The sequence below is a fragment of the Anolis carolinensis genome, chromosome 2, assembly GCF_035594765.1.
Source record: "Anolis carolinensis isolate JA03-04 chromosome 2, rAnoCar3.1.pri, whole genome shotgun sequence".
Classification (NCBI taxonomy): domain Eukaryota; kingdom Metazoa; phylum Chordata; class Lepidosauria; order Squamata; family Dactyloidae; genus Anolis; species Anolis carolinensis.
Window position 1 is genome coordinate 212,633,148 of NC_085842.1, and position 13,574 is coordinate 212,646,721.

The window sequence follows — 13,574 nt, forward strand, 5'->3', positions numbered from 1 at the left end:
GCAGTTTTGACATTCTACCAGCCAGCTGGTAAAGTGGCTGGGATTTCTGTAGGCCAAAACACCTGGGGATCCACAGGTCGAGAACCACCGTGCTAAACTAAAATAACCCCCAAATCTCTCACCACTGCTAGACACAAACAGAGTCAGGATTTTCCCCCCAATACAAAGGTTTCACCAGTTTATTTACATCCGAATTATTATGCTACAAGTTGAGGAGGGCTCTCCCTCTTGCTATAAAAAGGAACCATCATTTTGTTTTCTTCAGGCACCTGGGAATTAAAAAGGACCTGGTAGAAATACTCCAGGGGAGGGAGAATAAGTCATCAAAATCATACTACCTAAACCAGAATGCTGCAGAGTCTTACTGCTCACATTTCTTTTGGTTAGGGCCATTTGTGATCCACAATACAACTTCCCTTGTAAAGTCACCCATTCTTATTGCTTCACATGGCTGGGCACTATTTATGAAGATATTTGTGCTTCACTTCCATTCGGAGGTTTTCATAGTAAAGCCCCATCCAGGCTCCATTTTCGTTGAGGTCCACCCAAGCCCCGCTAGGCATAACCTTGCGAATAACAGCTGTGAATGGCAGGACAGCAAGAACATAGTTGTCAACAAAGAGGGAAGCGCAGGCTTCACACATGGGAGGCACATCCATCTGCTGTGTTAGCGTCTCAGAAATATCCCTCTGCACACAGGGGCTGTGCTCATTGTCCTTGGAGTACACCAATATGGGCTTTGCCCCCCCAACGGAGAAATCAAATACAGAATGGATGCCAAGGCCCCACAAATGAGACCATGAAGTTCTGTCAATAGTTTCCAAATTCCAAGTGATGGTGAAAGTATGCTCCTTTGGTTCCTCTGTTGTGTTCACAAACTTCTGCTGACCCACAAGATGTGAAGCTGTGTTTGCCGCCGTGAGGCCACTTAGGTTCAGACTCAGTAATGAAAAAGCAGGGGGGTTAAGGTCTCCAATCAGAGGACGGAAAAAACAGTTCTCCTCAGGAAAGAACAAGCTTGCTTCCAATGTGTCGGCCCCTCTGTACACTCTTCCCAAGAAGAGTCCATTATAGGTCCGGAGAGCTACTTTGTTACCTCTATAAAAGACTTCAAATGTCAGGCATGGACTTTCCGAATATTGGACAAGTTGGATAGGAAATATTCCGGGATCTATTTTTGTTTCTACTGGGGCAAGATACATGCCTATCATGTTCCTCAACATCACTTTTCCTGAGGGGAGTTGGTTGATCCAAAACTTGCTTGACTGTTTCTTTTTCCCTATACCCTGGATGGCCCATGGGGAACCAGTACTATGAGAGTCCCAGTACATTTTGTTGTCCATCTGGAAAGCCACCCCTTCATCCATACCAACATAGGCTTCAAGCTGCCCCAGTCCTTTGTGAAATGCTGAAAGGGTGAGCTGAAACAGAAAAAGAGGACATCTTAGGAAAACATGTGCCAGAAGAAACTTCTTAACTTGTCAGCTACTTCAAGTCCTTTTTGATTCTACCTATCAAGATGGCAGCCACTATTTTGTGAAATTATGGTTTGGTTCTCCCTACAGTCTCCACATCTGGCTTCTTCCCCACTATCTTGAGGTCACTGTCAAAATGTAGGCACCATCTCTTCCCCACACAAGTCAAGGTCTACATATGGCTCTCCCACACATCTACACATCCTCATAATAAAGTTGTAAGGTAAGAATGGACCAAGAGAGTGCAACTGCCCCAATGAACTCCCAGTCCCAATTTTAACTTTAGCTACACTTGAACTTCTATTATCCTTCCTTCCAGTCATAGTCTTAGTCACTGCTTCTGCTTATCTAGAACCCGCTTCCCCTTCTTTCTCTGCATGGCATGAATTATGACTGTTCTTTGCTATGTTTTGAACATTTGGAAATACAGTAGAGTCTCACTGATCCAACATAAACGGGCCGGCAGAATGTTGGATAAGTGAATATGTTGGATAATAAGGAGGCATTAAGGAAAAGCCTATTAAACATGAAATTAATTTATGATTTTACAAATTAAGCACCAAAACATCATGTTATACAACAAATTTGACAGAAAAAGTATTTCAATACGCAGTAATGCTATGTATTAATTACTTTATTTACGAATTTAGCACCAAAATATCACGATATATTGAAAACTTTGAGTACAAAAATGCGTTGGATAATCCAGAACATTGGATAAGTGAGTGTTGGATAAGTGAGACTCTACTAATATTTCTCAATGAGCTCTATTTGCATTTGAACTCGAGTATAAGCCGACCAGAATATAAGCCGAGGCACCTAATTTTACCACAAAAAACTTGGAAAACTTATTGACCCGAGTATAAGCCGAGGGTGGGAAATACAGCAGCTACTGGTAAATTTCAAATAAAAATATATACTAATAAAATTACGTTAATTGAGGCCTCAGTGGGTTAAAAGTTTTGAATATTTACCGTATTTCAAAGAAAAACAGTAAACTAAATCTATAAGTGGAAAAATAGGGTCAACAAAAACAATGTGGTATCAACAATAACTTTATAATAATCATCATCAACAACAGCTTCCTTTGTATCCCACTCTATCTATCTCCCCATGGGGACCCAGGCCGGCTTCCAACATAGTAACAGGCAAACATTCAATGCCTATATAAACAATGCAAATCTACATATAGATCTATAATTATATATACTAATTTCACATTTGTATTTTCCCCTGAAACGTTTGCAAATCCTTTATGTGCATTTTCCTCCTGCAATATTTGCAAGCCCTATTTATCAATGTTCTAGACATCTCTCTCTCTATATATGTGTGTGTGTGCGCGCACACATTTTCCCTCTGTAATATTTGCAACCTCTATATATCTATATTAATATATATCTATCTAGACATCTATCTATCTATAGATAATTATATATAAGACTTGCAGATACTTGCAAACATGTGAGGGTAAAATTCATATATAAAATATATACATATAGGTACAGATATACAGCTACATGGAAATCTCTAGATATCTATACGTATATAGGATTTGCAAAGAATTGCAAACATATGAGGGCAAAATTCATATATTATTTGAAGGGGGGACATCTTTATAAATATTTACAAGCTTTGGGGCATGCATTTGCCCAAGGAAGAAATGCAAGCAAAGCCCCCCTAAAAACAACTTTGGCCTCTTTTCTCCTGCCCTTTCCCACCTCTTTTCTTTCTCCCTTTTTCAAACTCTAAAAGTAGCCAGAAAAGGCTTTTTAAAACTTCTCTCCCCCTCCCAAAAAACCCACCTCATTTTTGTTTCCTTAGGAATAAAAAGAAATACACACCTTCTGTTGCTCTCTTTTTCCCTCCCTTTGGACTCAAATGTTCTTGCAATAGTAGTAGTAGTAGTAGTAGTAATAAATCCTGAAAATTTGCAAGAATCTCTCTTTTTCTTCCCCTTCCACCCATGCAATCTTTTTCTTCTTCCTGGCTTGGAAGGGTTTCTCTCGCACTCTCCTTTTGCTTTTGAAAACATTCCTTTCTTGTCTCTCTCTCTCTTAAAAAAATAAGATAACTCTGGCCTGGGAGGAGAAGTGGAGGAGGGAGGTTTTGGAAAAGAAAACATACGGTGGCCTCCAGGCTCCGGCTGCTGGCTTGACCTTGACCGCATTATAAGCTGAGAGAGGCTTTTTCAGCCCCCAAAAATAGATTTAAAAACTCGGCTTATCTTCAAGTATATAGGTCTTCCTAGTCTCAGTTCAATGCCAGCTTTGGCTGCCTCCTAGACTTGCTTCCAGTAATAGAGTCTTGATCTACTGCATGTAATGTCCCCAGGCCCTCCATGAACCCTTCCAGAAACAAAAAGCATCGGGCTTACCATTTTAAAAGGTTCTGTACTTCTGTATTGCCAGTCACCTGCAAGCTAGAAGAGGAAGAAATGTGTCAGGCTTAGCCACTGCATTAATCAAAAAGTAAGGAAGAAATGGAGAAAAACAGAAAGGTCTGAAGATTCATCTATTACTCAAAATTGAGTTTGTTGTGACTCCAGACTTTGTCCCCTGGGGTGTCTGACTGAAGGTCCAGAGTTCTGTAGCAGAGAACATGCTGCTCATGTAGACAAATGTGACAACTGAACTCTCATCCCTGAAGGACCAAAGAGTGATATCATGAAAGATCATCACCCAACCCTTTGGAGAACCACCATTGATCATAACAAGTAACTGCATTCATGATCTAGAAATCATTGCTGGGCAGAAGGCCACATGGATGTCTCTCTTAATAAATAACAACAACAACAACAACAACAACTTTATTCTTATACCCCGCCCCATCTCCCCGAAGGGACTCGGGGCGGCTTACATGGGGCTATCTTTCAGCTTACATGGGGCTATCTCTTTTGCTTCTTTCAGTAGGCAAAGAACTTTGTATTCAAACAGAGCTTTGGCATAGAACCTGGTTGCTTTGGAGAATAAGTATGAATTATATTTGTCTCACATACATTTCTGCCTGACACTTTGGTTGCCATGTGTTTTTTCAAAAGTTTCCAAGAATCACCTAAGCAAGTCTAGTAATGTTACCTATACCTGCAATCTGGAGCTCAAGAATTTGCTTGGAGCACAGTTCACAGTCCTTCCATACAAATATCTAGTTCTGTCTATCACTAACAACCCCATGCTTCATTGAGCGGTATGATTTCATGGCGGAAAAGACATGCTTTGGTATTAATTTTGTGGGTAAAAAAGAAAGCTAAGAGGCAAATCTTGGGTTTCTACAACCAGTGTTAAATGTGCAGCATGTAAGGTAAAGGTTTTCCCCTGATGTTAAGTCCAGTTGTGTCTGACTCTGGGGGTTGGTGCTCATCTCTATTTCTAAGCCAAAGAACTGGCGTTGTTCGTAGACACCTCCAAAGTTATGTGGCCGGCATGACTGCATGGCATGTCGTTACCTTCCTGTCGGAGCAGTACCTATTGATCTACTCATGTTTGCATGTTTTCAAACTGCTGGGTTGGTAGCAGCTGGGGCTAACAGCAGGAGCTCACCCTGTTCCTCGGATTCAAACTGCCAACCTTTTGGTCAGTAAGTTCAAGCAGCTCAGTGGTTTAACTCTCTGCACCACCAGGGGCAGCATGTCCAGATTAGGACTCCTTGCACAGACAGACATCTCAAACCTCCCCCCACTAGTTATTCTCTCCCCTTCCCAGAAAATTTGCATGTTATTACAGTGGCTTTAAAAAAAAGGAAACAGCAGCATTGATGTCTATGAAATGAGTGTTTCTTTCTCAGAAAACATAACCTGGGAGCGTAGCAATCTTACTGAAAGGCGCAAGTGAGAGGAGGCTGTTTCCCACCATACCCCCAAGGAATCAGCCACGCCTCACTTGAACCTTTCAGTAGCATTGCTTCCTTCCCCAATCAGGATTGGGTCACTGATGTTTAATTTATCTGGGAAAAACTAATACACCTTTAGCTACATGCTGAAAAGTCAACATAGTACATAATTGATGCCTTACCAAAAGTTACCAGAGATTGCTCTGTAGACAGTCTTACTACACTTGTACTTTGTTCCTCAACTTGAGGAGTTGTTTGCTGTAAAAGTCTAAGCACCTCACTAAGACATAGCTAACATGTGAGGTTTTGATGCATTTTGGACACGCATTGTCACTTGATACTCACACCCTTTGCTGCCACTGCTGCCTTAAATGCAGCTACTATGGACTCAACATTGAGTTCATAGCTCCACATAATAAATAGTTCACTAAAGCTCCAGATCCTGGCTGATCTTAAAAACTAAGGAAAGTCAGCTCTGGTTTGTCTTTGGATGGGAGACCATTAATGAATACCAGATGCTTTGGGCTACACTTTAGAGCAGGGGTCCCCAAACTAAGGCCCGGGGGCCGGATGCGGCCCTCCAAGGTCATTTACCTGGCCCCCGACCTCAGTTTTATAATATAATATTTTTATATCAGTTTTAATAATATAATATATTGTAAATACATATAATATTGATAATAATCTTATGTTATACAATATAATACTAATAGTAATACCATATAATAATATTAATTGTATGTTATATATTACATATTATATAATAGTATAGTCGTATAGTTCAATATAGTAATATATAATGCTAATATTGTGTTATGCTAATAATATAATATATTGTATGTACATACAGCTGCTCTGAGTCCCCTTCGGGGTGAGAAGGGTGGGATATAAATGTAGTAAATAAATGCAGTAAATAAATAATTAATTTTAGACTTAGGCTCAGCCAAAGTCTGAAATGACTTGAAGGCACACAACAACAACAACAGTCCTAATTAACTTGACTATTTCATTGGCCAGAAGCAGGCCCACACTTTCCATTGAAATCGTAATAGGTTTATGTTGGTTAAAATTGTTTTCATTTTTAAATATTGTATTGTTCTTTGGTTATTGTTGTTGTTGTTGCACTACAAATAAGACATGTGCAGTATGCATAGGAATTTGTTTTTTTTTTTTTTCAAATGATAATTCGGCCCCTCCACAGTCTGAAAAATTGTGGACCGGCCCTCTGCTTAAAAAGTTTGGGGACCCCTGCTTTAGAGAAAAGATCTGGCATGACTCCGATAAGTATTTCTCGCCAAAGAAAGGGATTACCATAAGGGTTGCCATAAGTCAACAGGTGACTTGAAGGTAAGCACATATGCAATATCTATATTTATTATTATTATTATTATTATTATTATTATTATTATTATTATTATTATTATTATTTCCAAAGTGTACACATTATAATTTAACTATTGGTGTATAAAGCTACCAATCAACATTAATAACTGGGTTGCTGAGAGTTTTCCAGGCTGTATGGCCATGTTCCAGAAGCATTCTCTCCTGACATTCTTTCCTGCCACATCTATGGCAGGCATCCTCAGAGATTGTGAGGTCTGTTGGAAACTAGGCAAGTGGGGTTTATATATCTGTGAAATGTCCAGGGTGGGAGAAAGAGCTCTCGTCTGCTTGAGGCAAGCATGAATGTTGCAATTGGCCACCTTTGTTAGCATTGGATAGCCTTGCAGCTTCAAAGCTTGGCTGCTTCCTGCCTGGGGGAATCCTTTGTTGGGAGGTGTTTCATTGGCCCTTATTGTTTCTTGTCTGGAAAACCCCTGTTTTTGAGTGTTGTTCTTTATTTATTGTCTTGATTTTAGTAAGTTTAGTAATATTAGCAATTTTACACTTTCTAATAATAGTACTACATGCATCTTATTTGAAAGAAAACTTCCCAACCCTACACCGAGATAGTCTTACAATATTTTTGTCCTATCAACACACTTAACAAGCAGTGCATGTATGTATTTGTATGTGTGTGTGTATACACACATAATCTACATAAAGTTGAACTAATTGTATAACATTTATCATAATCTTGCTCTTCTTTCTGACAATGTATTTTTAATTACTCAATGCTGTTATGGATAAGTCTGTAAATGTTCTACCTATATATTCTGTGAAAGACTTCCAGTTAGTTTGAAAACATTGTATTGCTTTATTTCTAAGGACAAAAGTCATTTTATCAAATTCTGCAAAGTTTAGCAGTTTGGTCAATCATCCATTTACAGATGGAATAATACTTCCTTTCCAGTGTCTGGCGTAAACTATTCAGGCAGCTGTTGTGGCGTTTTAAAAGAAAACAATATTTTTCTTTCAAATCTTTTAAAGAATATCTTTTGAAGAATAATCTTGATGTATTTTGCAAAAACTTTAGAGACTATTACTTAACACACGCCAGCCATTTCCCATAAGCTCTAGACCAGGGGTCCCCAAACTAAGGCCCGGGGGCCGGATGTGTCCCATCGAAGCCATTTATCCGGCCCCCATGGCACAAGGGCAGAAGGAGGTTAGACTAAATGACCCAAGGGGTCTCTTTTTCTCTTACAACCGTTATTATTATTATTATTATTATTATTATTATTATTATTATTATTATTATTATTAATGACACAGCAAACAAGATAGATATGCTGGATTTCATATCACAAAATCACATTATTATTATTATTATTATTATTATTATTATTATTATTATTATTATCATTGAGGCTGGGTGGCATCTGTCCGGGGTGCTTTGCTTGTGCTTTCGGTACACAAAGGCAGAAGGGGATTGGACTCAATGGCCCAAAGGGTCTCTTCCAACCCTCTTTTGTTGTTGTTGTTATTTTATTGTATGACACAGCAAACAAGATAGATATGCTGGAATTATTATTATTATTATTATTATTACTCGGTGGCCAACTATAGTCCGGCCCTCCAACGGTCCGAAGGATCGTGAACCGGCCCCCTGTTTAAAAAGTTTGGGGACCCCTGCTCTAGACTGTGCACTTGACAAACTGAAGGAAAGAGGAGGAAAGGCTAAACATTTGCAGTATTCATAATGGATACACCCAGAAAGAAAAAATAGAAAGCACTCTACCCAAGCTTTCAACTAATAAAAATACTTACCACAAAGATCAGTTCAGTTCCCCAGACTTGAGAGTAAAGAAGGTACAACCAAACTTGCTCTTGGAGGTCTTTTTATGCCTCCCAGATGGAGCTCTTGACATTGTCATTGAAAGGCAAAAGGATACAGCTGATGGCAGTTGAAGGTAACTTAAGGCTTATTAAGCAATCTGGAAGGAAAGACAGATCCCAAATGCATCAGCCTTGTTGAAGGACCATCAAGGTACTTGGTAGGATCTTCTCCAATGGGTAATATTTCGATATCTCCTCCCAATAATTATGGGAGATAAAGATCAAAACATCGGGAGGACCAAAGTATGGCAACCACTGTTCTAAACAGCTGAATCTGTGCAAGGTTACTTTAACCACCTTGTAAGAAGAGAGACAAGTGCTCCTGCACCTTTAATAGCCATGTGGCACTGGGTATGCTGGGACAGTGTTAGGCAAACTTCACCTGATGAAATTCCTTCTGGTGCAGCTATTAAAGGTAAAGGGTGCTTCCCTGTGGAAGATGACCATAGGACAAGTGCACAAGAATTAACATCCTATGTTGCGAGTGAATCAGATGGAGAAAAGACTGGACACTTTCCATTTTGTGCAGCAGCATCTTCAGTTCTTTCTATCCACTCTGGTGTTTTGATACCACTTGAACTGCCATGGGCCCATCCTATGGAATCATGGGATTTGAAGTTTGGTTCACTTAGAACTAAGAGTGAGAGTGCACCTCTAGTGACTTTGAAGAAGCTTCAAATCCCAGAGTTTTGTACAATAAAGTCATGGCAGGGAAACTGGAACCACTGCACTATCACTGTGTTATGTGAAAGAGACCTGTTTCAATCTTACAGAGATGTTCAGAGTAGACAGCCTCTAAACCAAGCATGGGCAAACTGTGGCCCTCCAGGTATTTTGGACTTCAACTCCCACAATTCCTAACAGCCTTCCTGATTTAGAAAAAAGATCCTGCAATGGCAAGGGTTGTACAATAAAATGATAAAAATACCTGCTGCCCTGTATAGGACTTCATCACATTAAGGCAATGAAACAGATTTTTAAAATTTATTTACAGTATTTATATTCCATCCTTCTCATCCTGAAGGGGACTCAGGGGGGATCACAGTGTGGCAAACATTCAATGCCATATGACATACAGACAGAGACAGAGATGAAGACACAGAGGCAATTTAACATTTTCCAGCTTCCAGGCTTCATGAGAGTGCGCTCAATTCTGACCACAGTGGGAGCTGCTGCTTCATCATCCACTGTGACACTGAGTCCTTGATGGATTACTTCCTCATTCCTTTCCATACGCTGCTGGATAATTTTTATGGTGTTGTAAATTATTTAAATTAGCCTCCCTACATAAGCGGTACCTAAATTTCCTACTTGACAGATGCAACTGTCTTTCGGGTTGCTTAGGTCAACAATGAGCTGGGCTATTTTTAATGATTGGGTGCTCAATCGGATGGGGGCTGACTTCAAACTCATGACCTTTTGGTCAGTAGTGATTTATTGCAGCTGGCTACTAACCAGTTGCGCCACAGCCCAGCCCTTATGAAAATGTTTTGCTCAGTAGAGTTTTTTATTAAACTGATGAATTCCTTGCCTTCACCACACTTCCAACTTAGTATATTCTCCATAGTCTGAGTAAATTTCTCACCACATTACAGATCTGAGGCCCCACCCACCCACTATCCCTCCCCCACATTATTTTTTTTGAAAGAAATCCTCCTCTCCTTGAAATCTCAGCCTTGCTCTGAATTAACATGAGAGCTGAGAAGTTTCTGAGCGTACTCAATTTGTCCCTTTGGGATGCTGCCTAAAAGAGAAGAGGAAGGAAGGAAGGAAGGAAGGAAGAGGAATTGGGTATTTCAGTGTTATTTCTAGCATAAGGAAAGGGGGGAAACTCTGCAATTTAGTTGTGTGCTCTGGGAACAAAGTATAATGCTTTCAAAATCATATACAAACGAATTACTAGAGGATACTTGCATTACAGTGTTATCAAGCAATTTAGAGCAGTAGTGGATAGTGAGATCCAAGCCTCTGTGGGTTAAGCCTGGTGAGAAAAATAAACCAATATTCCAGAATAGATCTCACCAAGTTGAAGCAGAAGCCACCGATGAATTTTTAATCTTCAGGTGTTGTTGGACTGCAACTCCAAGCATTCACCATTGGCTATGATAAGACTGCGGGGATTTGCAGATCAACAACATCTGAAAGACCGAATCAGTTCCACCCTTGTTCTAAAGAGCATACCTGTTTGGAACGTGAGACAGTGAAAGATCTAAATATATTAGGGACAGGACAGATCATGCTCTTCCTATTTGATCTTTGATCTCCCTACCTCCTCCTCCTTGGCTCAGAAGTGCAAGAGACAGAATTAACAGTTTTTTATGTAGAAGTGTTTTCACTTCTTGCCATGAGTGACTCCTGTTTCTGTGTAAGAGGAGGCGGCAAACATGGATCCTCCAAACGTGGGAGACTGAGAAGAAACCTTCTTTCTCCTCTTTTCAGCAACTGAAGTCTAGAACCTGAGCTCTTTGAAAAAATAGGTGTCAGTCTGTGATGACTAAATTGTTACACCTCTTCTAAATTATCTTTATGCCCTGTTGCAGTTGCTGTCAGTTTCGATGGTATGAGCTGCTCAATGGAGTAATATCTCGGATCAGGGAAATAAAATTCAGTTAAGCCCATTTTTATTAGACAAGCTGTGGCACTTATCATAGTGAGGAATGAGCTTGGCAACTCCTTCCCCACAAAACTCTGCCACTTGCGTCTTCAACCAGCCAGTCACCCCTTCCCACGCAAGAGGCCAAGAAGCAGGAAATCGCATTCAAAGCACCCCCGACAGATGGCCATCCAGCCTCTGCTTAAAAGCCTCCAAAGAAGGAGCCTCCACTCCTTCTATGAAGGACGCGGAACAATGGCTTCAAACTACAGGAAAGGAGATTCCACCTGAACATCAGGAAGAACTTCCTCACTGTGAGGGCTGTTCGACAGTGGAACTCTCTCCCCTGGACTTTTTTTTTCGTGTCAGGAGCAACCGGAGTTGCTTCTGGAGTGAGAGAATTGGCCATCTGCAAGGACGTTGCCCAGGGGACGCCTGGATGTTTTACCATCCTTATGGGAGGCTTCTCTCATGTCCCCGCATGGAGCTGGAGCTGATAGAGGGAGCTCATCCGCGCTCTCCCTGGGTGGGATTCGAACCTGGCAGCCTTCAGTCAGCAACCCAACCTTCAAGTCACAAGGCTTTTATCCTCTAGGCCACCGGAGGCTCCACTCCCCCGGACTGTGGTGGAGGCTCTTCTTTGGAGGCTTTTAAGCAGAGGCTGGATGGCCATCTGTCGGGGGTGCTTTGAATGCAATTTCCTGCTTCTTGCAGGGGGTTGGACTGGATGGCCCATGAGGTCTCTTCCAACGCTACTATTCTATGATTCTATGATTCTATGATTCTGAGAGTTGACAGCCAAAACATCTGGGGACCCACAGGTTGCAAACCACTGGAAGATGAAGCCCCCCTTTTCCATGCTTTTCTTCAGGTGAAATGAAGATAATAGATAGAAAATCCCTCTATTTTCTGGGCTGGCATTGTGCCGTCCGCCGGACAATAAAAAACTATAAAACTGAAACGTGCTGTCCTTTATCCGGGCGAACTGCAAATCCCTATAAGCTGTCCTATAGATATTGAACGACTGAGTCTGGATAACTTCAAAAAAGGATGTTTATTCATACAAGGTTGTAAACCTGGCACAGATCTTAAAGTTGCAGAAAATGAAACAAATTTCTATAGGTTTTAGTCACAGAATTATCCCTGGTTCCAGAAGGCAAAGGTGATTATAAAACCACTATACCCTAATCACGCTGCCTATATTAGAAGGAGAAACTCTTTCCTTCCCTATCTTTACAGCAAAGATTAGTTCTAGAAGCGATGGAATAACTCTGCTCCTCTAACTAGATTTCCTATTCCAGATCAATATAATTCAATACTTATCTAATTTGGATAGGCTTAGATTGGCCTGGTTTTGAGGATGATTTGTCCCAGTTAGCCTTGCACAGCTCCAGCACGTTGGAAGACTATAGCCAGAATGAAGCTCCAAAATGGAGACTAGACCCTGGTAAAAAGGGCGGTCCTAAGATGTTGCACTCTTTGACCAATCACTGCAAAGAAAACTGCAGCCAGCTCTTGCAGATTCCAAGCCACTTTTCCTAGGCTTTTGCAGCCAGAGGCTCAAACAAAATGTAAAGGAGGGAAAGCAAACAAACGACCTATAGGTAAGGCAAACCATCGTCCTGGGGGACGGAACACTCCCCGCTAAATTCCCAGGATGTGGGAATTTACCAATCAAAAACATACAAACACCTTTGTATACACAACAATAAAACAGTATAAAACTTACACACTTTGGACAAGCAACACGAGATTGCTGGTTGGTCTGTCCAGGACAGACATTTTGTCCTTACTATGAGTCTTTACTTGAACCTTTCTAACCTTACCGTCAGGGCAAGGAAAGGTCTTTAGTATAATGCCCATAAGCCAGGCATAGCGGGGCAAGTCTTTGTCCTTTGGCAACACAAGGTTTCCCACCTTGGCATTGTCCTTTGGGGTTTGCCAGAGTCTTCTGGTTGGAAGCTGGCTTAAGTATTCGGCCTTCCACCTCTTCCAGAAGTGGTTGGCTAAGGTCTGCACATGCAAAATTGGTGCCACAGTCCGACCAAATTGACTTAATTGGCCCTCTGAGGGCTATGAACCTTTTCAATGCGTTTATGAATGATGAAGTGTCCATTCCCTCTGCAACCTCTATATGGACAGCTCGTACTGACAAACAAGTAAACAAAACCGCACATCTTTTGTTATTTACAACACCACCCCTGGTTTTCCTAGTGACAACCTCCCAAGGACCAAACACATCGATTCCCACATGGGAAAAGGGGGGGTCTGTCAAAGTCCTGTCCTGAGGTAACTCAGCCATCAGCTGACTCTGACAGTTACGTCTGAGTCGCCGACATTTGACACACTTAAAAATAACACTGCTGACCAAACTTTTAGCATTTACCACCCACAGGCCTTCATTTCTAAGGGTCGCCTCAGTCAGAGTTCTACCTTGATGATGGATTTTCTCATGGTAGTGA

General features: G+C 41.0%; 1 long non-coding RNA gene across 1 annotated transcript; it reads right to left on the minus strand.

Moving 5' to 3' along the window:
• Nucleotides 1-149: 149 nt before the first annotated feature.
• Nucleotides 150-8,616, minus strand: LOC103282477 (uncharacterized). Its single transcript, XR_507878.3, has 3 exons — nucleotides 8,451-8,616; nucleotides 3,850-3,894; nucleotides 150-1,421 (listed from the first exon to the last, which is right to left on the minus strand). It is a non-coding gene; the product is annotated as an uncharacterized LOC103282477 (long non-coding RNA).
• Nucleotides 8,617-13,574: the final 4,958 nt, after the last annotated feature.